Raw genomic sequence first — 27,864 nt, forward strand, 5'->3', positions numbered from 1 at the left:
CTGCACGTCTTAGCCCCATCAACCTATTTCACCCATCCCCAAACCTCCTCTCCTCTGGTAACCGTAAGTTTGTTCCCTATAGTTAAGAGTCTGTTTCTTGGTTTGCCTCTCTCTTGGTCTTTTCTCCCTTTGCTCACTTGCTTTGTTTCTTAAATTCCACATATGAATGAAATCATATGGTATTTGTCTTCCTCTGACAGACTTATTTCACTTAGCATAATAGCTCTAGCTCTATCCATGTCATCGCAAATGGCAAGAGTTCAGTCTTTTTTGTTGCTGAGTAATATTCCATTGTATATATATATAAACCATATCTTCTTTATCGATTCATCAGTTGATGAATACTTGGGCTATCCATAATTTGGCTAGTGCATGTAAGGCTGCTATAAACATGGAAATGCATGTATCCCTTTCAATTCATATTTTTGTATTCTTTAGGTAAATACCTAGTAGTGCAATTGCTGGACCTAGGGTAGTTCTATTTTTACCTTTTTGAGGAATCTCCATACTGTTTTACGCAGTGGCTGCACCAGTTTGCATTCTCACCAACAGTGCAGGAGGGTTCCCCTTTTCCCACATCCTTGCCAACAGCTGCCGTTTTTTGTGCTGCTGATTTTAGCCATTCTGACGAGGATGAGGTGATATTTCACTGTGAATGCTTTCACTCTTTCTCTTTCTCTCCAGCTATCTTAGGGTGAGTGCCTTTCTTGCATGATCCTGATGCACTGCACCCTCCCCCTTTCTCTTTCTTTTGTCTGCTGTCTGCAAAAACAGCTCCTGACCCTCCACAGCTTTTTGCTCCCCCAGTTCACCTCCCCGCACCATGTACCTGCCAAGTTCTGTGGCTCAAATTATGCAGATTATTGTGTTAATCCTCAGATCAATTTCTTAGGTGTTCAAAGTGGTTTGGTGCTGATCTAGCTGCATTTGAGGGACGAGACAATCTCAGGGTCTCCATGCTGCTCCCCTATCTTTTGAGATTACCGAGAGAGAGAGAGAATCTTAAGCAGGCTCCACACTCAGTTAAGAGCCCGACATGGGTCTCGATCCCACAGCCCTGGGAACATGACCTGAGCCAAAATCAACAGTCTGAGGCTCAACCAACTGAGCCACCCAGGTGGCTCTGATATATTTTTAAATTATACAGAGCCATCCTTCCCAAGCGATTCCTAACTAGCCTCTCCAAGGCATGCTCCACTGACTTCAATATTGAGTTTTTTCTATGTCCACCTGGAATGCCCTTCTTCTCTCTTCTCAGCCTTCCTATATTCTACCATCAATGCCCAGATCAAATTTCATTTCCTCAATGCTGCACTTCCCACACTACATACTTTACTTTCAGAACTACAGAATTTAGGATGAGTAAAATGGATTCTGGCGCTTACGCAGATCATAACTGGGTGTACCTACAGCAATGTCTACCACACTTCTTCCCACACCGTGGCACTCACTGAATTCTTTCAGAGACTAACACTGAGTTGATGAATGTGGACAACTCTCCGTCCCTTTTTTACTTGTGGTTCAGTCTGAACTGAAAACAAATATCTATTATTGTTGTTGTTGTTATTGTTATTAGAAAACAAATATTTTAGGATCCAGGAGTTTTATTAAATGTTCCTACCATCAACTGGAAACAATGTCACAAAATATCTATGTGTAAGTGAATCTTCCTCACCTCCAAAATTATCTATTTACTTTCCAAAAAGAGTCACTAGAGTACTCACGCTGCAGCTCAGTTCCTCCCCAACACATACATGCATACCCTCATGGAATGAATGATATCAGATGTCTGAGTCATTTATCATAGTGCCTGGCATGTAACAAATCCTAAATAAATGTTGGGTTTTTTTTTCCCCTCTCAGTCCTTCCTTTCCCCATCATTCTTCGTCCTAAGTCTTTCCCTTCTTATTTCACAGTTTATTCTTGTGTTGTCTTCCCTTACCCAACAGCCTCTCACATAGGGAAATGGCATGCCTAGGAAGGGGAAAGAGTAGGGAGGATTACAGAAAGATTGCACAGAAGCTCTGCCAGTGGCCGTTTCACTCACGTGCCAGCATGGTCTGGGATTGATAAAAGCACAGAGAAGGCTTTACAAAAAGCCTACTGCTGGCAACTGCCACAAGGTTGAGGCTCTCAAGACTTCCACATGAAAGGGAAGTGGAGATTCTATATTTATCTCCTTCATCCTCCCAATCATGGCATTCAAACCAAAGAAGCCAGTGTGAAGATATTAAGTTTTTAGAACAGTTAGACACACAGCTTCAACAGGGATATTGAAAAGGAAAGAGAGAAAATGCTGTTCCCAGAGGCAGAGTGAGATATAAAAGCCTCAGAAAGTAGAGCAGAGATTAAAGCATCTATGATGCACAGTGGACAAATGTTCTGACATCCTATAAAAGGAACAAAATTAGAAGTTTAATGTGGCTTGAGATCTGATTTAAGTATGCAGTGGAAGCCAGTCTTAAATAGATACCCAAAAAACCCATGGAGTGTGAAAGTTACTGAATCCACGATTTTGTAGGTGATATTTGTTTCCAGATTATTCAGATCAAATTAGGAAATATAGAGGTAAGTCCTCACATTGGAAATGAAGGGAAACTTTGCTGCATAAAATATTATTTAGTAACTAATATTTATTAAATGCTACATGAATGCCCATGAACTCTTCCAGCATTTTATATATATCAATATTATATTTATTTACAACAACCCCAAGAAGTACATACAGTATTTTTTCCCTCTATTTTGTTAGCTAGGAAACTGAGGCTTAGGGAATATACTTAACTTGTTGAAGGTCACATGTCTAGTAAATGGTGGGGCTGGGATTTAAACTCAGGCGTCTAGTTAGCTACAAGATATTACACTTGATGGACAGTCTTGGCTTTTATTTTGTTCCTGACTTCGCTTCATCTTTCATTTGAGCATGGTGTAAAATCGTTTTGTGCTTCAGTCAGTATTTTGTTTCTCCATTTCTTTGTCTATCTTGGAGTTTCTTTCTTTCTTTCTCTTTCTTCCTTTTCTTTCTTTCTTTCTTTCTTTCTTTCTTTCTTTCTTTCTTTCTTTTTATACATCATCTCCTTTGTAAAGATTTATGGCATCAAAATTATTTGTTTGCATATCTCTCTGTCCCACTAGGTTGGAAATACCACAAGTAACTTGTATGGGTTTAATTCAAAAAACTTATTGAATACATGTCTGATCAGACTAGGTCATATTTTACATCTCTAATCCCACTTAAAATAAAAGCTACACTTATATTTAAAAATGCCTTAGTTGCAGTGAATTACAAAAAAAAATCCTATTTACATCTATTCTTTCAAAGAAAGGATCTGATTTAATGTGCAAACATATATTTACATCCTTCTAACCCTTACTAGAAATGGGCACATGACTTGCCCAATGTAGGTGGAAAAGAAGCAGTAACAGCATCCAAACATCCTTGGTACCACTGTGTGGTAAGTCTAACATCATCTAGAATGCTCTAGGATGACCGTGCAACCCCTCCTCCTATCCCTGCTCCCAAGGTTTGAGGACTGGGACTTGGGGGTGGAGACAGAGTTGTAAAAATGACAGATATGTTATCTTAAGGTTTTTTGGTTTCTCTAGGATCAGCCTTTAGTGTGTCAAAGAAATATTGATAACTCATGGTTAGAGAATATGTGTGACAATCACAAATATGCCAAAATTATCATTACTTGGAGACTCTCACACAACATAGTCCACATGTTTTGAATATCTAATGTGTACAGTAAGATTCCTTCACCATCAGATTTGTGAAATTTACTAAGTCTTACAGTAAAAATGTTTTCAAGAATGTTAAGAAAAGAGAACTGCTAATCCACAATCTAAGAAATAGAAATTGCTGGAACCACTGAAGAGAACATGCTGCCAATTTCTAATAATGGTGAAGATGTACATACCTGTGAATGGTTTTAGGCTTAAGTCTTATTCTCTCATATGTGCATGAAGAAACATATACAAGAATGTTCATATGGCATTGTTTGTGTGAGAAAAGTTGGAAATTGCCTAAATGTCCATCAGCAGGAACACAGATAAACTGTGAAGTATTTATACAATACTGAAAACAAATAAACTATAGCTACACATATCAACACTCATGCATCTCAAAAACATAATACTGTGTGAAAAGCAAGTTGCAGAAGAGCACATACAATATTTATTTTAAAGTGAAAACGTTGTGACACTATATTATATTGTTTATGAATACATAGTAAACGTATAAATAAATCCATGAGGATTACAGAAAGCAATTCAGGAGAGTGGACATCTTTAGTGAAGGAAGGAAAGGAGATGTAATTTAGAAAGGGGTACAAACACTATGCTTTTTGTTTAAGCCACGTGTTAGGTACACTGGCATTCATTGGATTCACTTTTTGTATATCTTTGGGCACCTTGAACAAACATTCTAAACGTAAAAGGCACTAAAAGGGTAGAGTTCTCAACATTAAAAGTATCTACCAAAGATACTAAGGTTTTAAATAAACAGCAATGGGTGTCGCATACCATAGAAGAAAAGAAACCTCGGTAAAGGAGCATGGAATACATATTGCAATAAACAATATATTCAATCAGAAGCTGACTTTTATATTTGGGTCCAGAAAATGCCCTTGACAAGATAGTGTGAAGATTGGGGGCCACAGACATGCAGTTGTTGAGATGGCCTTTCTTTTGACTCTAGACATTCTCATACAATGGCAACTTAAAATTTGGGAGGAGCTCACAAAAAGAAGCATGAAACTAAATTGTCTAGAGAAACAGAAAAGCACTCCTCTTGCATGAAAATTAGCTGTAGCTAATTTTAGTCTTCTCAATGCCAGTATGCATTGTGGCAAGAAAATTAGCTCAGAGTTTTATTTTGCTTTTTGTTTATATTCTCTTTTCAAAACAAGTCTTTGGTCCCAAGCTAACTGGAGGAGTATTTTTCTAATTTGAGTGCAAGGAGAATGCTTCGCTCTTGGTCTATCTAAATACCAATAGCAATGAGTAACAGCTTACACTCTGTTAGAAATCTAAGGCATATTAGATTATAGCATTCATTTAGAGTGAAACACTTGTCACCTTTCTGATGAGTTGTAATTATAGAAATTCTATGGAAGACTTGAGATGAGCTTTCAAATAACTTTATTACTTAATATCTTAACAATGTCTTTTTCAGCAAGAAGTCCACAATGAACACCTTTGTTAGACTAGATTATTCTCATATTACATTGTCTTCGGCTCTCTGTCCTTCAGATTAGGAAACAGAGTTAGCATGCCATTACACACTTTCTCTCAGTAAGGGGTTACTTTATGGCAATGTGGCAAAACATTTTAATCAAAATAGAAGTTTGTGAAATATTTATACTCCCTAGCCTTGGAATATTCTTGAAGTCCTATGAGAAATATTTTCCTAATTTAACAAGTATGGGACTTGAATGAGTCCAGCAAGCAGACCAATAAATCCTGATTTCTCAACAGAGATGTGGAACCCCATCTTCTCACAATTCTCCAGGCTACATTAGCCCTTCAATATTCAACCTAATCATTTAATAATGTCTCTTGTGTCTCTCCTATTTCACAGGTCATCAGTTTAATCGAGGTTCTCCCACAGTCTCTATAGACTCTTCCAGTTCCCACTATATACGGAAGAGTGCTGGAGACATCTCTGAGTCTGACCAACCAATATAGACGTTCTGGGGGAAAAAATGTTATGGGGAGTTACGAATGGAGGTTTTATCATCTGAAACATCAAGTAGCTTGATCAATTAAGATTAAATTACTATGTTGTGTGTTTATAGTCAGAAAATAACTGACAGCCTCTGAAAGAAGTAAAGGTATTCTTGAATATTTATCATTTGAAATCAAATTATAAATCTTTAGGGGCTTTGGAATGTTGCAAGTCAATGTATTTGAGAATAAAATGTCTGAAACCTGATTTGTAGAGATCCTGCTAATCACGGCATCAACATCTATGCAAGCCTATAGGGTATCTGGAAAGATGAGAACCAGAACATTTTTAATCTTAGTTCGCAAAGCAGAATACACTTGCCATAGGTTGTGTTGTTAATTGTAAAATATATACGTAAAAGGAGCACACATGTACAATTTATACAATATATAAAATGTGCTACTATGTATCTCCTATCTAGATTAAGTAATAAAACATCACCCTACCTTAAGCATTCTGCATATCCCTCTGTTAGTTACCATTCTTCTCCCTTTCTCTCAAAGGTAGCCATGATCCTGACTTTTGCAGTACCCATTTTTCTGATTGATTTTAATAATTCTACCAGCTACACATGTAACAGCCATAAACTGTTAGGTTTTGAAAAAGTGAGTAGCAAACTCAAATCTAGCTGTGTAAGGAAAAGGTAAATATTGCCAGTGTCAGAAAGAAGTTTCCAGAAAATGAGAAACTGTCCTGAGTCTGTGAATCTGGTTTCAGTTTTTCACAGTTTATAAGAACCTCTTCTGAGAAAGTCAGTGAGCAAGGTCATAACTGAATCCTGGGAAACATAGGGCTCACCCCAGTGGGGATACCTGGCAGGGCTGAAATGCAGACCAAATTTAGGTATCAGGCAAGCCTCTAGTCAGAGAAAACAAGCAGCTCTGTATTTTATGTTTCTACGCTCACCAGAGCCTATCTCTCAGGAGATGCTCAAAGGACTTTTTTGTTGTTGTTTCAACCTTGGCCAAGCTCATTAGGTATTCCGTCCTTGTGATAAGAAGAGAGTACTTTGGGGGCGCCTGGGTGGCCCAGTGGGTTGAGCATCCGACTGCAGTGCAGGTCATGATCTGGCAGTTTGTGGGTCTGAGCCCCGCATCGGGCTCTGTGCTGACAGCTTAGAGCCTAGAGCCTGTTTCAGATCCTGTGTTCTCCCTCTCTCTCTGACCCTCCCCTGTTCATGCTCTGTCTCTCTCTGTCTCAAAAATAAATAAATGTTAAAAAAAAATTTTAAAGAAGAGAGTACTTTGTGACCTTGTGGTTCTCACATGCACCTTGTCTGGCTCTCCCTATCTGGTGCACACCTGAAGTCCTGGGTCTTCCTTTCTCCATTCTCCTTGTGTTTGCCTTTCCACTAAGTCATATCTTCAATATCCTGTTTTCTGTATCCCTCTTCCTCCTTTCTTCATTTCTCTCTTACCTAGTGGGACATATCCTCCAATTGTTTTTTGGGAGATGGTTGATGGGAGTTTTTAATCAGATCTTGCATGGTTGAAAATGTCTATAATTTATTTTCAGGCTGACTGTCTAGCTGGGTGTAGATTCTAGGTTGGAATTAAGGCTGCTACAGAATTCTATAGGTATTGTTCCATTGTTTTCTTGCTTCCAGTGTTGCCGAGAAGTCCAAGGTCATTTTTATCCCAGATCCTTTGTTTTAGATACGGTTTTTCTTTTCTCTCTAAAAACTTATAAACTTGCTTCTTTCCTTTAGCATTCTGAAATTTCATAATGACGATCCTTGGTGTAGGTTTATTTTTATTCACATTTCATGTGGGAACTTGGTAGACCCTTCCAAAATGTCAGCTCATGTCTAAGTTGTCTTCTTGAATCATTAATGATTTTATCCCCTCTGTTTTCTATATTATTTTTCTGGGATTCCTACCATTGGGGTATTAGAATTCCTAGAAATCCTTTTAATTATCTAATTTTTTTTCTCTCCTGTTTTCTGTTCCATTATTTCTTGCCAAATTTTCTGGGAAATTTCAACTTTATTTTTCCATTTTGACTTTTTAATTTCAAAGTGTTTTTTTTTTTCTCTAAGTGCCTCTCTTCCACTTTTATATAGTATCTTGTTCTTGTTTCACGGATGCAATAACATATTCTTTAGGATGTTGGTTATTAATATCAGAGATTTTGAAAATCAACTTTTTTGAAGTATAATTTACATACAATAAATGTGCCCATTTTACGTATACGTTAAATGAATGTAAACACCAGTGTCACCACCACCATAATCAAAATATAGAATTCTATCATCCTCCAAAAGTTCCCTTGTGCTTTATTTCACTTCGGTCAATTTCTTACCCAACCCCCACTCTCAGGCAACCACTGATCTGTTTTCTCTTACTATAGAGTAGATGGATATTTCTATAATAACAGTTTTATTTTTTTATTCTAAAATAATTTTTTTCTTCTGGATTAATCTCACTTTGTTTTTCTTCAGGGAGTGTTACTTGGTCTCTTTCGTGTAAGGGATTTTCTGAAATGTCTGGTCATCCATGGTAGTCTGCTCACTATCAAGAGTGAGGGATTAAAAAGGTGACTGGAATATCTGAGCACATGGAGTGTGCTTCCTTTGAGGTTAGGTACAGTGTGATCAATGCGGGCTGCTTTTGGAAAACCTCTTGATTTTAGAGCTTTAGGTCTTTTTCTTAGGCTGGTGACCAGAGAAGAGTTATTCAATCTCTTGCATAGATAAAAGGCTGCTAGTGTCCTGGTGCCTGAGTGGAGCAAAAGGATTGTGTTTGTGTTGGGTTACATTTGTGTTTGACATACATACATGACCATTTATTCATTTTTGATAGGGCATGCAGCCCTAAAGTCTCAAGTGCAGTGACCTCTCCAACCACCCTTCACTGCTCCACAGAATCAATTTGTAAACACATGCTGGGATGCAGGACAAGCAGTTTCTCAGTGGTTTGGAGTGTAGATGGGCTTTCAGGAACCTACTGATCTTTTACTCCATCTTCTGTGTAAGCCTCTCCTTTCGTTGTCTCTAAATACCTGGAATTGACAAGTTCACAACTTTTGAGAATTCTACGATACAGATTACATTGGTCCCCAGTTTTCTCTACTGTCAGGTTCAGAGTCAGCTTTCTGGTCTCTGTTGAGTCAGTTGCCACTTTTCTATTTTCTAGCTCCCAATAGTTTGTTGTTACTGCATTGTCTCCTGTTTTTCTTATTCTCATGGGTTTGTTTTTAAAAGTCCCTTCACTCTATTGCTACAGATGTTTAGAAAGAGCCAAAGTAGCTCAGTCTGTTTATCGTCATCCAAAAACTTCCCCCTATAAGATATTTCATACTTTATTATACAGAAAAAAGAACCAGTGTGCAGACTAATCAAATATACAAACTCTGACAGAATAACTCTTCTTTCAGTTGTTAAAAGTAATTAGGCCAATAGAAAATTTTCATAAAATTGTATGTTACCTCTATGCCATTTTCCTAATATAGAGTCATTCACTAGGCATAACTTTGCAGAATCCTATATTCATTATGCCATTAATCCACTATTAAAACTGAAAAGAGAATTTTAAAGCAACATATTAAGATATGAATTAGGTAAGAACCTGCAGTTAGGATTTTGAAATAATGAATTAAGTCCTCTGATGTTATTACTTTTAGGTTAAAGATCATGACGCTATTTAGAATTTGAATTTATGTCTATAGAGATGATTCCAGACTAAGAACATTAGTTTCATTGGATTAAAACACAGGTGAAGTTATCTGGAAAGGCAGGAGGAATAGGACGTTTGGGGTTCTGCTTCCATGCCAGATGACTGGTATACTTACAGGGAAGGCTGTTTGCCAATGACAAAGGCCTCAGAAGCAGTATGAGAGTAAAGACCACGCCTTAACCCACAAATACTGCACCTGATAAGAATATACTCCCCCAGAAATGCAGGTTGAGAATGTTCCTTGGGGGAACAGCTGGCGTGTTGGGGCCAGGATTGCTCAGCTCCATTTCAATTTCAGATAAACAAGAAATAACCTCTTAGTAAATTATGTCCCATGCAATATTTGGGGGGATACTTGCACTATAAACATTATTCATTGTTTATCTGAAATGTATCTTTAACTGGGCATCCTGTATTTTTATTTGTTAAATCTGGCAACTGAGATCATAGCACTCAATCTAGAATCAGAGTCTCTAATAAACTCTAGGTCAAAGAAATAAAAAAATTAAAATGCTTTATAACAGGCAAGTTAAAGCTCAAGGCAGGGAACATTGTATCAGGAGGGAAAGAGAGAATAATACATTGCATAAGGCAGATGCAGAAAGCTTCACGCTGTTAATGTTGCAGCGGGGTGGGAGGACAGAGTAGAAGAAACCCGTTAAGTCCCTTTAACCAGACTGGAGGGGGTGAAAGGAGAGAAGGTTCTTGGAAGAGCAAGAGGTGACAAATCTTTGCCATTAACAATGGCCTCACTGTGCTCTAAACCAGTGAGACCTGGAGGCCTGAGGTGAAAGTTTAGTGTAACGAGCACAGAAAAATGTTTATACTCGGGCATTCTAAATTTAGAGAAGGCAGAAGAAGGGGTTTACTAAAAGGGCATTAGACTAGAGTTAAATTATTGCATTTTAAATAGCATCTTTTTTGATAGGGTCAGACCATTGTTAAGTATCTTTATTTTTTCCCCAACCCCATACCCTGCATCTATTATGCCTATAAATAAGATTCTAATATAGATTTTCAGAACAGTTTTATGTGTTTATATTTTAAAGGTCTTTACTGTTTCTTTTTAGGAACACACATGATGGGAGCTTACTGCCCTTGAGCATTCTTCCCCCTGCCCTTCTTCATTCCCATTCCAGGAAGACAGGGATTTCTAAAACCAGAGAGCTCTGCCTGACAATGTCCCTTTCACCAGGCAGGCCCCCACTCATATCATCTTTGAAAGCTGCTCATCTGCCCTGCATTTAAAGACCTTTAGGGACAGAAATCATAGAATGTCTCTCTGTGGGATTAATATTTTTTTTTCACTTCCTTATTTGTTATTTTCAGACATCTTTTGACACACAATTGAAACTCTGATTTCAATTTATTCAAAAACCATGATTCTTTTCAAAAAGAAGCAATTACTAAATGAAAATATGGCTTCTTCTTCCATGCCTGAGTAGTATGGCCACCCAGCTATCCAAGCCCTGCCTGGTAGCACTTGCCCATCAGGTGGAGGTGTCTAATGGCCAGAGTTCTCCTCATCTTTCCATGCCTGGCTCTCTATAACTGCCTTTTCCTTACTGGACATGTTGAGAGGATTATCACGATCAGTAATAGAAAAAAGGAAAATAAAAGCACAATAATTTTATCTGTTAGTAGCCAGTGTTTTCAGTAGTAATTTGTTAAGTTAAAACATTACTGCATGTCTGTCTCTCTCTGTCTCAAAAATAAATAAAAACGTTAAAAAAATTTAAAAAAAAAGGGGGGGGCACCTGGGTGGCTCAGTCGGTTAAGCATCCGACTTCGGCTCAGGTCATGATCTCGTGGTCCGTGAGTTCGAGCCCCGCGTCGGGCTCTGTGCTGACAGCTCAGAGCCTGGAGCCTGTTTCAGATTCTGTGTCTCCCTCTCTCTCTGACCCTCCCCCGTTCATGCTCTGTCTCTCTCTGTCTCAAAAATAAATAAAAATGTTTTAAAAAATTAAAAAAAAACATTACTGCATGTAAAATTAAATACATATATGCATTTTTAAAATATAGTAGATCCCTTCCCAATACTTTTGAAATCCTGTCATTGGACATTTTGATTTAAAAAAAAAAGCCTACAGCTTTTTCATGCTTTATTTTGAGCTAAATAGCCACAGCTTTGGGATGGTTGCCCATTATATTATAAGATATAATGTTGTGCAATAACCGACACTGTATCTATCTATAAATTCTCTAGGGATTTATTTTTCTTTCAAGAATAAACCTTATAAGTGGGAGCATAAAACACATGTGGGTCTTAGCGATGGGCTGGGCTTTTGCCTTTTAAGTCCCAGCCCTGCTCTTGGTGTAAGAGCAAAACTTCTCTGGGGTTGCTCTCTCTCCATCATTTATATAAAAGAAGAAATACCCAATGATTTCAATTGTCTCCAAGATGTCCTTTACAGTTTAGGATTCACGATGCCTCTGAGTATTTTTCTTTTATCACAAGTAGGGACTAAAGAGAACCAGTCCTCTTGACCACTGCCTTTATTTTATTTATTTATTTTTTATTCTGGGTCACTCAGTAAGGGACCAGACAAGTCACAAGATGACAAGTACCCAGTGACACTTCAGTGAAGCCAGTTATTCCCAAATGGGGGCAATTTTACCTCCCTCCCCCACCCCCCCACCAGGGGACATTTGGTAATGTTTGGAAACATTTGAGTGTCCTGATTGGAGAAAGAATTTAATGCAAAGGAGACAGGATGCTGCTAAACATCCCACAATGGGTGGGACAGTGGCACTCCCACTTTCCTCCCACAACAAAGGAGTATCCAACCCAAATGGTAATAGAGCCACTCTTGAGAAGTCCTGAATTAAACCAAGGAAGGGGGATAATCTGGCTTCTCTTCCTCATTTTTCTCAAGGGAACCTCTTCTATTTCCATGTTCATTCCTCAAACTCAGAATGATAAGTCCTCAGTTTCTCCAGCCTTATAGCAAACTGCTAGCCCCTAGTAGCCCTCTGAGCACGGAGGCCAGTACTTAGGAAGTGGTGGTCTCTTCTCTGTCCTTTACTAACTGACCTCGCTTAAGGGAAGTCTAGTCTAATGTACACAGCCCAGCAAAGGTGACAACATCTGCTCCTTCACCATTCTTGCCTGGAACCCTCTACATTGCCATAGCAGGAGGGCACTGGGCAGAGTTGGGGAATTTGTTTCATGACTTGAAAGAGAATAAGACGAGAAGCACAGAGAAGAAAGCTGTATGAAACAGTACTTCCTGACCACTGTTCAGAATGCTCTCTCATACACCAAATACTGTATTACTGGGGTAATGTGATGGTGAATGGATGGAATACAGGGGTTAATGGTTAGTTTTATCTTGCTATCGTTCTTATATTCCTCCAGTGAGTAAAATCATAGGGGTATTTCTTACACATGTAACATACTATTTAAATTAGCGAACGCAAAAAGAGCAGGCATTGAGGCACCTGATCAGTGAAACTGTTCTCAGCTAAGTGGGAACCCAGGACTGGAATGTCGAGAAAAGACAGAGGTGTTTTGGAGTTTTTCAAGGGAAAGGAGGCAGAGTCTACCACAGAGAGGCTGTTGAGGTTACACGGCCAGTTCAAAGTTCTCTTTTTCAAAAGATGCTCTTAACTCACAACTTCACAAAAGAGACTAAAAATTTACTTGGACACTATAAATAATGACAATAATAATAGCTAATATTTACTGAACTCTTAGTATGTGATAAGAACCATGACAATTGCTTTGTAGCACTATTTTATTTGCTAGAATTCATTCAATTTAACATTTACCAGAAGACTACAATGTGGTAAGCATAATGATAGATGCTAGAAGTTTTTAGTCATGTGAAATTATCAGCAGTCAACTTAAACACAATTATACGCATCAAATAAAAAATAATATAAAGTGCAGTTCCGGATGGTTAACTGGATCATTGGTGAAAGTTTTAGCCAAGAGCACCTTGTGTAGTTTTCTTGTTTTGGTATTCGTTAAGATGTGTATCCTCCAAAACACTATTACTGGCCCTTTGTGGTTATTTAAATTTAAATTAATTCAGTCAACATTTTAAACTCTAGTTTCTTGGTCACACTAGCCACTTTCAAATTACTCCTTAGCTATATGAGGCTAGTGACAATTGTATTGGACAATGCCAATATAAAATATTTCCATCTTCAGAGAAAGTTCTATTAGATAGCACTGAGTCTAGAATCCTTATGTTCAGGTGTCTTTAAGTTCTGAATCATTCATTTTTATGTAACACATTCGTCATTTTCCCATTCTGGTTCACACAAAGCTAATTGACCCCTGGTAGCGAGACTACTCCACAAATTGCAGAGTTCTGAGTCATTCAGCAATATTCTCAAAACCTGATTTAAGAATTACTGGGTTTCCCTTTAAGAATCCCTCAAATGGAAATTTATTGCGGTAGTGATTTCCATTCTGTTTAGTATCATACACATCTATACCACATAGGAAATGCTGGGGTATGGCTGCATTCCAATGGAAGAACATTCCATAATGTGTCTGCAAACTCGTAGGCAAAATGCCCACTATGAATGCCATCCGTCATCGGGGTGGAATAGTTTGTATAAATCTTCCTGGTTTTGAATGGATAATTCATATGCACTAAGCTGAATGTTACCACAAAACTCTCCACATTTCCTTACATTGTTTCCCATCTCCTCCTAATGCTAAGACATCTCTCAAATTGTTTTCTTCTTTCTTTCCCTCCCTAGTTCTCTGTCTCACACTAGCATCATCTACCGTGGACTGCTACAGCCTCCTCGCTGGGCTCTGCACCGCTTTCAATCCATTCTCCACACAAGGTAAAATGTTGTGTTTGTTTTTTTTAAGTTTATTTATTTTGAGAGAGAGAGAGAGTATGTGCGAGCAAGGGAGTGCCAGAGAGAGAGGGACTGAGAGAATCCCAAGCACTGTCCGTGCAGAGCCCGACGCGGGGCTCAATCTCATGAACCATGAGATCATGACCTGAGCCAAGATCAAGAGTCGGATACTTAACTGACTGAGCCACCAGGCATCCCTACACAGGCACGGTGAACTTTTAAAATGGATGTCGGGGCGCCTGGGTGGCGCAGTCGGTTAAGCGTCCGACTTCAGCCAGGTCACGGTCTCGCGGTCCGTGAGTTCGAGCCCCGCGTCAGGCTCTGGGCTGATGGCTCGGAGCCTGGAGCCTGTTTCCGATTCTGTGTCTCCCTCTCTCTCTGCCCCTCCCCCGTTCATGCTCTGTCTCTCTCTGTCCCAAAAATAAATTTTAAAAAAACGTTGAAAAAAATAAAATAAAATAAAATGGATGTCTGGTGCTGGACCTCCAGATCTTATCGTCTCCCTGCTTTTCACTCTTCTGTCCTTTAATTCAGCCCTATGTTACTAATGTGCTGGCTGCCTCCTCGCTGTTCAGTCCCATCTTGGACCACATGCTCTGCCTGAGTGAAGGAGCTACCATGGCTGTCTTTCACTCTGGTAGCTATAAACTCTTTGCAATGTTGCTTTCTCTGACAGGGAGGCTCTGGTCCCTCTTCCCTTTCACCAGTTAATACCAATTCCCCAATCTGCGACTAGTCAACTCAAAGTCTCTTTTTCAGGTAGCCCTTCCTCAGACTGAATCCAATCCTCCTTCCAGAGGCTTTGAGAACACAGTGCTTTTCTTTCATAGCAGTCATCACATTGTGACTTTATATTTATTTACAAGATTATTGTGATTGATGTCTGCTTCTCTCCCTACACTATAAAATACTAAGAGGGAAACACTTTATCTGTTTGGAATGGCATCTGATCCCTAGAGGTGGGAACATAGCAGCCTTTCTATAAATATTTGTTGGATGAATGACTGATTGAATGAATGAATGAATGAATGAATGAATTATAAGCCAGTATCCTCAGGGAACTAGAACAAAAGCTTGTCTGAGAACTGAGGTAAAATTTTAACATAAATCTCAAAGGAAGCCAAGTAGAAGAACCTGTACACTCTAGAAACAATGGTGGTTAGCATGCCAGGCCTAGGTAACAAGTATCACTGGGTTGACAAGCACCACTCTGAACAATACTATATAGTGTGGTGGTTACAATGCAGAATCTGGGGATTATCTGGGTTCAAATCCTGGCTCCCTAGTTTCCTCTCCCTTGAACTCCCTTTACTTTTCCCAGTCATCTGACTACCTTCTCCTCTTCTTTCAAGTGCCTCCGTAGTATGCCTTCCCCAGAGAGGCCTTTTAAATTCTCTAGGCTAGATTAGCTATGGCAGCCTTGATTTCTCCTAACATCTTTTGTGCAAATTACTTTAAAAACTTTATTTTTAGAGCAGTTATAGGTTTACAACAAAATTGAGAGGAAGATATAGGGATTTCTCATATATTCCATACCTCCACATTTGTACAGCTTCCCCCATTACCAATATCATTGATCAGCATGGTACATTTCTTACCAAGAATAAACCTACATTGATACATCATAATCATCCAAAGTCCAGAGTTTAAATTAGGGTTCTGTCTTGGTGTTGTACATTGTTTGGGTTTGGGCAAAAGTATAGTGACATGTATCCATTATTATTATTATTATTATTGTTATTATTATTATATAAAGAGTACTTTCACTGCCCTACAAATCCTCTGTGCTCTGCCCATGCATCCCCCACCCCTGACAACCACTCATCTTTTTACTGTCTCCAGTTTACCTTATCCAGAACGTCATATAATTGGAATCATACAGTATGTAGCCTTTTCAGATTGACTTCTTTCACTTAGTAATATGCATTTAAGTTTCCTTCATGTCTTTTCATGGCTTCATAGCTCATTTCTTTTCTGTGCCAAATACTATTACAATGTCTAAAAGTACCAGACTCTATTTATCCATTCACCTTCTGAAGAACATCTTGGTTGTTTCCAAATTTTAGCATTTATGAATACAGCTTCTATAAACATCTTTGTGAAGGCTGTTGTGTAGACAGAAGTTTGAAACTTCTTTGGGTAAATACTGAGGAGTGTGATTACTGGATCCTATGGCAAAACTATTGTAGTTTTGTTTGTAAGAAACTGTCAAGCTGTCTTCCAAAGTGGCTGCACCATTTTGCATTGCCACTAGCAATAAATGAGAGTTCCTGTTTCCCCACATCCTCACCAGCATTCGGTGTTGCCAATGTTATAAAGTCTGGCAACACTAATACATGGGTAGTGGTATCTCGTTGTTATTTTAACCAGTATTTCCCAGATGATATATGATATGGAACATCTTTTCATCTGTTTACTTGTCATATGTATATCTTCTTTGGTGAGATGTCTGTTAAGGTCTTCGGCTCATTTTTTAATCAGGTTCTTTGCTCTCTTATTGTTGAATTTTAAGAGTTCTTTATGTATTTTAGATAACAGTGCTTTTTTCAAATGTGTATTTTGCAAATATGTTCTTCCAGTCTGTGGCTTGTCTTCTCATTCCCTAGATATTGTCTTTCTCAGAGCAGGAAACTTCTATCTTAATCAAGTCCAGCTATTGTATTTCACTCATGAAGTTGTTTCTTAAAAAGACATCACCATACAAGATCATCACAGTTTTTTCTTATGTTACCTCCTAAAAGTTTTATAGTTTTGCATTTTACATTAAATCTATGATCCATTTGTGTTGACTTTGGGAAGTGTTTAAGGTCTGTGTCTAGATTCATTGTTATTCATGTGGATGTTCAGTTCTTCCAGTCCCATCTTTTAGAGACGATCTTTGCTCCATTGCATTGCCTTTTCACCTTGTGAAAGACAAGTTGACTATAGTAGCACATTTCTAGCCTTTCTGTTCTGTTCCATGTAAATTACATGTTTTAGGATCTGTTTTCTCAGTAGATAGACCCTCAGCCTTGCGAGGATGGAGGTATTTCTCTTGTAAACTGCTCTGTCCTCATAACTAAGCACGGTACCTAGAAATAGTAGGTATGGTAAAATGTGTTGAATTTTGGGGCAAAGTACTAGATTTTATATTCTGCTACAGAACATACATCCTATGGGAATCAAGACAAAGGGAAACATGTCAGCAAGTCTCATGGAAGAAGATCTGGAAGAGATAGCTGCTGAAACAATGCCGCATTGGTGAAGAGAAGAGATGAGGTACTCAGGTAGAGGGAAGAGCTCAAGCAAAGGCAAAAGGAGAAGAGGAAAGATGGAGTATGGTATTACAAGGATATCAGAGTAACTGAATTAAAATGCTCACAAAGGACACTAGTGGGAAATAATGGTAAACTATATTCTCTGGGTATGAATAGTGCATGGGTGATTAACCTATGGACACAGTTCCCTAAGAGAGAAATCTTAGATGACAATTACAGGAACTCTTGGGGAAATGGTAACTCGTTTATGAATATGTAAAAACTTGGCCTTATATAGATTTCTAGAAGTAATTAATTCTAGCCTAAGGCTCTTCGATGAATCAGATTCCTTTTGTCCACAGTGAGCAAAGACTATATGGAAACAGAAGGGTCACAGTATATGCACACAGTGCTATCATCTAAATGTGCATGTCAACACAGCCTGCCAATTTCAGTGTCTCTTCCACAATCAACCAGATGATTGCAGAGAAAGTAAAATTCAAATAATCTCCAGGATTGAGGAATCCATTCAGGAGGAAGGGAAAGACTGAGCTACCTGACAAATTCAACACATAAGAATACTTTTTGGCTTCAATTCTTTTGGCAACTTGCAAATACTACTTTTTTAGGCATTATAGAGTCTTTTATAGCTGGAGAGTCAGCTGATCATTTTCAAATTGCCTCAAAGCGATAGAGACTACCTAAATGAAATGAATGTTAAAACCGGGCAATATCTTGTTTTAAAATATATGCCTATAATTGCGACAAATTCAGATAGCAAAATTGTCTTTCTACCTATTGGCTTTTCTTGAAAAATAAAAACATCAAAGTAATGATCATGACAATCCTTGCCAGGGGTTGGCAGTGCAGATTTTAACAAAGAGATTTTTTTTTTTTTTTTTCCAATTCACCAGCTTAGCTGCTGGCGCCATCTAGTGGCCAATCCAATTGATAAACAAAGAGGGGTTGAGAAAATGTACTCAGATGATACAATATCTTCTTTAATATCTCTAGTTAATAATATTACAAAGAAAGAAAATGGGATATTCATAATATTTATGCTGTCATTCTAAAGTTATCAAAGACAAGAGAGGAAAAAATGCCTAATGTATGTCATGCCAAATACATTTAAAAAAAATTTTTTTAACGTTTATTCATTTTTGAGAGATAGAGACAGAGCATGAGTGGGGAAGGGGCAAAGAGAGAGAGTCACAGAATCTGAAGCAGGCTCCAGGCTCTGAGCTGTCAGCACAGAGCCTGAGGTGGGGCTCGAACTCACGAACTGTGAGATCATGACCGAGCCGGTCAGATGCTCAACCGACTGAGCCACCCAGGGACCCCAATGCCAAATACATTTAAAGGAAAAACTTCACATTGAGATTGAATAGTGATTTCTAAAACAAGCAAGCAAAGATTTCGGACCAACCCTTCTTATACTAAAGACTAAACCTAGAAATAATGACAAATTGTTAAAAGTCCTCACTTTTCTGGGAATATTATGTAAAATGAAGTACTAGTATATTTTTACATCAAGAGGCATGGCAGGATGGGAAACCCAAGCCTTATCTGACACACAAAATCATTCTTCTTCATCATCATCGTCATCATCTGGTACGAGAATGGTTCCAGTCCCAAATTTGACACCCCATGACTTTCTTCTTTGCAGACATCTCCCTCCTAGGCCTTTGAGTGAACACATGCCTGTATTTACATAGAGATTTCTCTGAAGAAGTTTTTCTCACCATATCTTGCTACTTTGTATTAGTGTTAATCCCACATCAGCACAGTCTGTCTGGTTGGCATTAAGTGCTACAAAGAACAAGGATAAAGTGCAAAGTGTTGTTGTTTAAGCATACTTTGGGTTTCTGTGGGAAGACAGATGCAATAATCCGCAATGGCCCCGAGAGACCCCAAGGCTTTGTGAGAGGGCCCACCTTCCACAAAAGGCCCACAGCTGAAGATGCCGTCTAACCTCTAGCCTCCTATAAGGGAACACAAGGATCTTGACCAAGTAGGTTTTAAGTCACTCAATTGCTTTTATGGTTGTTGCTGCTGCTGCTGTTATTAAGAAAGGAAGTGAGGGAATAACATAGTCTAACAGAGAACCTGGTGAGGTTTTGATGAGCTTCTCTAACGTGAGAGGATTGTGCTCCTGAAAAGTTTTCAGTAAAAAAAAAAAAAATGTTTGGTTCCTCTGTTTCTGTGGGTGAGCTTGTCCTGAGTCACTGCCACCTTCCTGTCCCATTCATCTTATGAGCAATGGCTTTCCCCAATATCTAATTAATGGTTGGAGTCATCCATGGAAAGGAAGGAGCCCCCACCACACTATACTCCTTTCTCATGATATTTTTACAAAGGTTATTCATAGTTAAAATTATGTGCATATTTGTTTGGTTACTTAGTGATTAGTTTCCTAAACATTTATCAATTAATGTACATAGGCCATTATATTCAGGATGATTAAATAAATCATTGTCCTTGTTCTCAAGGAACTCCTTGTGAGAGAAAGCAAGAATAATTTGGTCCAAAAGGGACAGCCAGGGTTCTGGTCACCCCAGTTCTAGGCTGTCTCTTTTGTTACCCATCCTGCTCACCAGACGGGTACATGTGGCCACTCTGTTAGCTCTCCTAAAACACTGCTCTTGCAAACTCTCTTATTCCCAATTTTCATCGACTCCATTGACTAGCAAATGAAGTCTTTCTTTTAGAATCTGATATCCCCCTGGTACCCAACAATTTTTCATGAGACAGGTAAACTGGTCATTTTGTAGTGCACCATATCGACAATTTCACCATGGAATGCCTTTATGTCTCATTGTTCTCTATTGTAATCTTTTACCCCTTCTTCAACATGTAGGTTAGTGGCTGTGATTTAAAATGTCCCCACTCCTTTCCTGACTTCTCAGCTCGCTGAGATTTTTGCCTCTGAATTCTAGAATCCTTGTTTATATTTCTACTCCTTAGCCTTCTATTGGGGTATTGCAGAGCCCTGAGTTTACACAGAGTTAGAAAAGGCCATCTTGAGAGGTCATCCACAGGCATCCTGGCGTGAGGGGGAAAATCCCTATCACTCGAAGCCAAGAAACTTCACATAGAATCGTAGCTCTACCACCATTTAGGAGTGAGGACTTTGAGTTTCAGTTTCTTCTTTTCTAAAATGAAGATAATTATACCCCGGTCTCATGACCATATATGTATCAAAATCAAAATAGAACAATGAAGTAAACTGCGTGTTACACAACTGTACGAGCCAATATTGGAGATGAGGGAACTGAGACACAGATTCCCCCAGATTAGAGAGATGTCTCTGTGCACTGTTAGAACCAGAGAGTCTCTACTGGAGTGGGGTGGAGGGAGTATCCTCCAGTCACTCCACTAAAGAAAATGAGAGTGTAACTGGGCCATGCTCACCTTTTCCCTACCACTGCCAGTCACTAAAACCTATTGCTTCTACCTCTCCCCCACACACACAAAAATAGCTCTCTAATCCCCTATTATAATTGCCTTCATTCACTTCTTCAAATTCCATCTGCTGGTTCACTCAACCATTAAATAAATGGACTTCTTACCATGCCCCAGGCGTAATACTAGCCATTGAAAATGTAAAGATGAATAAAATTTTATTCCAGTTTTCCATAAGGTCACAGTTTGTTTGTTTTTTTTTTTTTAAGTATGTCTTACATCCATCAGGATAAGTGGAATCAAAAGGCCAGATTATACAAGTGTTAGCAAAGATGTAGAGAGATTGGAAGATTTCTACACTACTGGTGGGAATTCAAATGCTGCAGCCACTTTGGAAAACTGCCTGGAAGTTTCTCAAATGATGAAACATAGAGTTACCATATGACCCAGCAATTCCACTCTTAAGTGAATGCTCAAGAGAATTAAAAATACATGTTCATGAGCACTTGGATGGCTCAGTTGGTTAAGCATCTGATTCTTGATTTTGGCTTAGGTCATGATCTCACTGTTCATTAGATCGAGCCCACTTAGGGCTCTGTGCTGACAACATGGAGCCTGTTTGGGATTCTCTCTCTCTCTCTCTCTCTCTCTCTCTCACTCTCTCTCTCTCTCTCTCTGCCCCTCCCTCATTCTCTGTCTCTCATGCATGCGTGTGCTCTCTCTCTCTCTCAAAATAAATAAATACATGTCCACACAAAACTTGTACATGAATTCTTCTGTAAATGGAAGAAGAATTCATAATAGCCAAAAGGTGGAAACAACCCAAAAGCCCATGGATGAACTAGTGGACAAACAGAATGCGTTATGTCCATTCAATGGAATATTTTTCAGCCATTAAAAGAAAGGAAGTAGTGATACATGCTATAACAGGAATGAACTTTGAATACATACCATGTGAAAGAAGCCATTCACAGAAGTCCATACATTATACGATCTCCTTCATAAAAGTCCAGAAAAGGGAAATCAATAGAGACATACGCACTAGTAGACTAATGCTTGCTCGGGGTTGAGAGTAAGGATGGGGTCAGGGAGATAGGAAGGGGGCAACAGCTAAAGGCCATGCTGCTTCTTTTCAAGGTGATGAACGTATTCTAAAACTGATTGTGGTGAGGGTTGCACAACTCTGTGAATATACTGAAAGACACTGAAATTGCATACTTCCAGGGGGTGAATTGCATAGTATGTGAATTATATCTCAATAAAATGGTTTTGTTTTGTTTTGTTTTGTTTTTTAAAAAAGCAGAGTCACATAAGTGCCACGGAGGATTTTAATTGCCAACTCTGGAGTCCCTAGAGATTATTAAGGAGGAACTTCACCCTGAAGATCAAGAAAGGCTTTATAGAAAAGTGACGATATGGCCAAGACTTGAAATATGAGTGGGTGTTTGTTGTTCCAACGGTCCTCCTCCATTATGTTAGTTATACAGCCATCACAGTGATCTTTTACAAATTAAAATCTGATCATGCTAGAGAGGGGTACACAAGGGTCTTTGAGGCACTGCTGATGCTCTAATTCTTTCTGTGGGTAGAGGGTACGTGAGTTTATTTCTCTGTATATAAAGATCATATACATTCATTGGAATGGATGATACATTGTAAAATGAAGAAATATCATTGTATTATCCTACCTAAAATCACTCATCAATACAATATCACCAACATAGTAGAGATTCGTTTGCTTGTACAACATGGCTTTGTCTCGCATTACATCCTCAGTTATTTGCACAGTATCTAAACACACCAGGCCTGTTGATTTTGGTTGTCTCAGAGCCTGGAGCCATGACTTGGGTGCAGGCAGTTTATTTAAGAGGTGATCCCCAGAAGCAAGAGTGAGGGAGGGGCCAGCTAGCAGGGAAAGCCAAGAGAAGGATGCATTACTAAGGTTGCCTCTGTAGACAGTGAGGCTTTCCCTCCACCAACACCTGTGAGAAGCATACGGAATGCCTCCCAGAGTATGCTGGGGCACACCTGCTCCTATGCCCCATGGCAGCTAATTTAAGAACGGGCCAAACAGATTTCTTAAGGGATCAGAAAGGGCCCTGAGTCAGAAACGTGTATATACTACCTAGATGTGTAGCTGGAAAAGGGAGGTGTATTTTAATAGCCTTTTAAGGTACTTTAAATATTCTTTGAAGCTTTACTGAAACTCATTGAAAAGCTACAATGTGGAGTCAGAACCCATTTTAACATCATGCTTTGGTCATTTAGAAAGTATTGCTTCACTGGGTCATGAAAATTTTCCAAATGTTCACAGATTTTATTATACAATACCAAAAAATCTTATTTGTTGATATCACCACCTACCTCATCAGAAATGTCTTTAAGTATTAGAAAGCCTTAACGCCCACTGTGGTAGGTTCAAGTTTTCAAAATTTCTAATTTCCATCTGAAAATTCAAATTTTACCACTGGCAACAAATACTGTGAGTCGTTTTCCTTCAAGTGATAGATTCATTTTCTTTCGTTTTTTTTTTTAAGAAATTGTCTGCCAAATGTCAAAGTCTGAATAACCATAGTTTGTCAGTCATTCTTTTAAGTAAAACTGGTGTTTCATGTACTCAAAAGTCTAGATTTAATAAAACTAATACTTTTTTCTGAGTCTTTAATGGCATTGTTAAGTGAAACGTTTTCTTTTTCTTTTTCTTTTTTTTTACTGTCAGTGTATGGTGTTGAAGAATACAAATAAAAAATAGTTAGATACCACTATCTTGATTCACACAGTTTTGCCCACTATTGCTTTTGCACAATTAGTGCAATGTCAACCCAGTAGAAAAGGTCCCATAATATCTTGGCATTATTATGACAGTTGTTTTTGCCTCAGGGAAACCCAGAGTCTCAGGGACCCCCAGAGATGCCTAAACCATGCTTTGGGGACTGCTGAATTAGAGTCCTAGTGTGCCATAAATTATTTGCAACCTTGAAAAGAATTTCAGGAGTTTATTAAACTCGACACATTCAAACAGGCTCAAAAGCATGTTCTAACACCCGCTAATTACCTAGCTCATCCTAACAGCGTCTCTTCATTAATTCTGGCCTATTTAGTTATACCCCAGACCTGTGCCCCAATTCATTCTCTGACATACACAGCATCCAACCAGAGAGACCCAACACAACACATGAAAACAATCAGGAAAGAGAAACAGAAGTTCTTTTGCCATTCTGAAACACCTAGTTTCATTGTCAGTGGGTTCCAGAATCATCAGTTTGCAGTCAAGTTTTTCTTGAATAGCTCAGCTACTTTTAGGTGTCCAAAGAGAAATTAAAGAAAGGGGCCATTGTCCATAGTCAGATTTGAGTTCTAATACATTCCTATGGACCAGATTAAAATGCAGGCAGCAGGAATGAAAATGACTCTACAGAATGGTAAAGTCAAAGACTAGAGGTGAACTTTCTCCTTTAACACTTTCCTTGGAATGTACCACGTTTTAAAGAAGAAAGGTCACATCTTTCAGCAAGGACAACAACAGAGGAAATACTTGATAAAAATTCAAATGAAAAATACCCAAGGATTTTAGTTGACCAGTGCTTAGGCTGATTTTTCTTTTTTTTTTTTTTTTTTTTTTTTTTTTTAATTTTTTTTTTTTTCAACATTTTTTATTTATTTTTGGGACAGAGAGAGACAGAGCATGAACGGGGGAGGGGCAGAGAGAGAGGGAGACACAGAATCGGAAACAGGCTCCAGGCTCCGAGCCATCGGCCCAGAGCCTGACGCGGGGCTTGAACTCACGGACCGCGAGATCGTGACCTGGCTGAAGTCGGACGCTTAACCGACTGCGCCACCCAGGCGCCCCTAGGCTGATTTTTCAAGACCTAGCAGGTCATATGCTTGGGAAAGCCATCTGCTGTGTGCCCTAATTTTCCTTCTGACTCATCTCTTACTGGACCATGACTGAACTGAATGCTTCATCACTAAGACAAGCACTAAAAATATTGAGATCTTACGTTTGAATAGTGCTCCATAATTTATAAATATTCTTCTAACATTTGTTAATCACCTAAACTGGACTAGCCATGTGTGTATCTGTGAGTTCATTTAGTGATAGCAGTATTTAAATTTATTGAGCATTTACTAGGTTAGACTTTGTGCTAAGCACTATATATATATACTAACACTATACTATATATATACTATATGCATATATACATATATTCATAAATACATATATTTAATATATTTAGTATTTATTTAAATATTCCCAACAACCTCACAGGTAGAGCTATTAGTATTTCAACTTCATGATGAGAAATCTGGTCTTGGGGAATTTAAATAGCTTGCCCAACATCATGCAATTAGAAAAGAGTCCATCTGATTGAAGCTGAGGCTCTTAACCACTGGACTATTCTAGTCTAGTCTAGAATGTGCACAAAAAAGAGAAGATTGCATTGTTTGAAGTGTGCAAGGCTGTGGGAGAGAAGGAGACATCTATTAAGTGACAAGCAAAGGCATTTTTCTCTCGCTGCCAGTTTTATTTTTGGTGGTTATTGCTCTAATAACTAGAAGGAGAAAAGCATGCCTCCTCTTATGAGGCTCTGTGGCAAGTCAGGCACCTGAGAAGGGTGCAAACTCCCCGGGCCCCAAGTTCATCACTGTCATGCAAATGCTGCTACTGGGAAGTATATGGCAGTCAAGTCAATTTTAGGTTTTAGGTGGTGGAGACTTTGTCAATATGAAGCAGGCCTCTGGGTTTGTCATCCACTCCTTGCAGGCTCTAAATGAATGGTGACAGTATCCTTGCTGCTCCTGGAATGGTCCTGGACCTAAGATGGTGGCTGCCATTAAGGTCTTCCCCTACAGGTAATCGGGGTCCCTGACGCGCACGCACGGTCAGATCTCTCAGGCCATGAGAGAACCACTTCCCTCAGTGGAGCACCAATGTCGAACGCCCAGTTGGCTCAGTTATTCCCAGGCCTGTGCTAATGAGCATGGCCTCAGATTTCAATTCCTTTAGGAACCAACTGTCTCTACTTAGAGAAAAATCTGTGCTGCTGATTCTAAGCTCCCATAATCAGAACCTTTCCTGTGGGATGGCTTGCAGGCAAGTCTTTCCTGGTGCCGGGTGCTGTTCAGAGAAGCAGTGAGGACTGAAGACAGAGGGGTCTCTGTGGAAGTAAAGGACATGCTCTAAAAACTGGCTGGTTGTAGAAATGACTTGAGGTCTCCATTCACCTATTTATTTAGCTTAATCAATATTTGTTTGATAAGTGGATAAATTCACTGTTTTCCCCTAAAGATCTTACAGCCATGATCTCTGTCTCTGATGAGAAGAGAAGAGAGGAAAGTCTCAGAATTAAAGGTGTCATTTTTTTCACAGACCCTCACACAGGATGGAGAATAGAACAGGATCCATTTTAATAGAGTTAGCAAAAGATCAAGTAACTCTATAAGGTTTCTGACTCAGACTTCTTATGTTTCCTCTTGGGATTTCCTGTCTTTGTTTTGTTTCACTATCAGTAGATAATTAAATCTGTCTTTAAAATTTTACCCTGTTTTACATGTAGTGAGAAAAACTAAGGACAGGAGTGTGGCTGTGCTCCACTCGAGCATTTAAATTTGGCTTCATTCACTCCTGGGGACCAGATTTGGTGTGGACAGTACAAATCAGAATGACTCCAAGGACAAACTGAAAGTCACAGGACAGAGGGGAACGCTCCCTTCCTCCTGTTCCCTGTCAGGGTGTTCTCTTTGAAGAAGGAAGGACCATGCAAGGCTACATGACAGGAAGTGCTTGATAGCTATTCAAATGAAAGATCAGGTAGGGTTTTGGTAACGAATTCAATTAAGCTCACAATGTAATGTGGCTACTAACATTCCCGGGCTGGGCTGCGTGTGTCCAAAGAAATGCAATGTCCAAATTAGACATTACAAAAGCAAGTAGTCTCACTGTGCTTTCTGCTGGTCACTAGAAACGGCTGGAGCTTACCTGGGCTCTGCCTTTCATTAACTACATGTGCTCGGGCAAGTTTCTTCATTTCTTTCAACTTTACTTGTGTTGTCTTTAAATGGGGATTTATAGTAATAGTTCAAAGGAGGTGGTGATGAGTAAATAAAGAGTACACGGCAGAAATGTAGCCTGGCACATGGCCCATAAGTAAGAGCAATGAATAACAATGCAGATATTACTGTAGCTGCTTTGTATGCTCTGCCTCTTAATATAAGTGAAGGCCCCTAGGTTTCAAAGAACAAAATATCTGCCTCCCATACATACAATGAAGACTTTAATAAAAATATATGGAGGCTTTATGGGGCGCCTGGGTGGCTCAGTCAGTTAAGTGTCTGACTTCAGCTCAGTTCATGATCTCACAATTTGTGAGTTCAAGACCCACATCAGGCTCTGTGCAGCACAGAGCCTGGAACCCACTTTGAATTCTGTGTCTCTGTCTCTCTGCCCCTCCCCTGCTCACACACTCTCTCTCAAAAATAAATAAACATTACAAAATATATATGGAGGCTTTAAAAACTTCATGGGGAAACTGGAGGGGCAAATGAGGCAAATGAGAAGGAACAGGTAGTGTTGGAGGTCCAACCAGCAAGGGCAATTTGGGCAGGAATGTGCGGACACTTCACCATTTTCAATCTTGCAGTCATTCTGCCTAAGATCCACATGCTAGCTTGGATCACATTTGCAGTGGGGAAAAATATTCCCCCCCCAAAGAAATCTTGCACTGTTACTTGTAAGAAGGCTGGCTATCTAAGAAGTCAACAAATACTTCTAATATATCTAATAAGATACTTCTCCTTTAAAATGTAAGTTAAATAATTTAAGTCAGAATTGCATTTACTGGTGTGGGGAACTGATTGAAAGCATACTTGAATCCCATTTGTAAGGGATTTCAAGAGCCCAGGTGAAAAAATGCATCATGTAATTATTATAGTGTCCACTAGATGGCAGTCATAAGGGTTAGGCATTATTTAAAAACAAGTCCACAGCAAAATCTCCTAA

Source organism: Neofelis nebulosa, chromosome 14 (genome assembly GCF_028018385.1).
Source record: "Neofelis nebulosa isolate mNeoNeb1 chromosome 14, mNeoNeb1.pri, whole genome shotgun sequence".
In the NCBI taxonomy this organism is placed as follows: domain Eukaryota; kingdom Metazoa; phylum Chordata; class Mammalia; order Carnivora; family Felidae; genus Neofelis; species Neofelis nebulosa.